We start from the raw sequence: 1,430 nt of genomic DNA on the forward strand, positions 1-1,430 counted from the left end.
ACACACATACACACAAAGCATGTGAGAGCGCAGGATGGCTGGGTAATGATTTTTACTCCCCTAATTTGCCTGTTAACGAAAATACATGTATTACAAAAAACAAACAGTCGCAAAAAGATGCTTTCAACACTCGACTAAAATGTTTAGGATCAAAAAAGGCACATTTGGGGTAGTATTATAGTTTCTGTCTTTAGAAATGAGGTCCAGATGTTGTTGTTTTCTTTTGGTCTATTTTTGGTTCCACCTCCTCACTTCCTCTCAAGTTCTCAGTTGTTGGGAGTCTTTAGTCTTTAGTTTTAACTCTTTTTCGTTTTCACTGGATTTTTGCTTTTATTGTGGCAAACCCAAACATTTTTACACTAGGAATTGAAGTGGTTTAATTGTGTGGCGTGATCCGGTGGTCAAGTTTCAAAAGATTTGTGATTGCTATTGATTGGATTGTTATCTGTTTTGGGTGTCCATTGTCAGTTACACTTGGTCACATGAACGTGTCTCTATATAAACATAAATCTAGTCAACTTTTTCAGACACGATATATTCACACTATTAATTTCCACAATGATGCAAATTTCTAGTGATGATATGGCGGTTGGCATTTAATGATGTTCCTCATCCCCTTTTCCTCTCTTGCATGCGGTTTGTGGGACTTCCAAACTTCTGTATGCTGACGTTTGAGAGGAGGGATGTTTATGTGATGCATTTCAAGTTGTATCTTGCACCTCATGAGGTGGTTTGAGAATGTGTTGGGGCTGGCATTCACACTCGGTTTCTTACGGAAATCTACGTTTATTAATTTATCTACTGGGAAACATCCCAGTGCACCTTAAACCTGGTTCTTATGACTTCTGCCTTCAGCTGCAAACTTTGTACACTCAACAAAAATCGTCTTGTTTCTTTGACCTACTAGTCTTATACTAATGTCTAGATTGCATGTGGTCGGGCAACGTTATTCGTCTTGTTGTTTGACATCTGCTCATACATGTGTAAACCACCTTTGCTGAGTCACTAAAATCTGTTTAGCAGTTTATTATCCAGCTTCTTTTTAGTGCCACTGATGTATGCATGGATATCTGCCAGTTTCATGGCTTTTTTTTTTTGTTTTGTTTTTGTCTTGATGAACACGTTTCGCCTCAGGTGTGTGCCGTTTGGTCTAGGCTTGTTTGTGATTGGGGCTATGTTGTATCGTGTTCACACAGGTATGAATCATAAGAGGTTTAGCTCATTGAAAACTACATTTAAATGAGCTTTCTGGTGTCAAGAGCCTGTTAATACAAGACAGTCCCATTTTAATAAGGACCATGTGCTTCATTTGATCCTGTCTTGAAGATAATCCCCTCAAGCGTGTATGGAAATCAGTGAGTCATCGAGAATAACGATGCATCCACCTCTAAGTGATTCCTGTTTCAGTTTATGAGTGAGGTGATCTCACC

The sequence above is a fragment of the Carassius gibelio genome, chromosome B3 (assembly GCF_023724105.1).
Source record: "Carassius gibelio isolate Cgi1373 ecotype wild population from Czech Republic chromosome B3, carGib1.2-hapl.c, whole genome shotgun sequence".
Lineage (NCBI taxonomy): Eukaryota > Metazoa > Chordata > Actinopteri > Cypriniformes > Cyprinidae > Carassius > Carassius gibelio.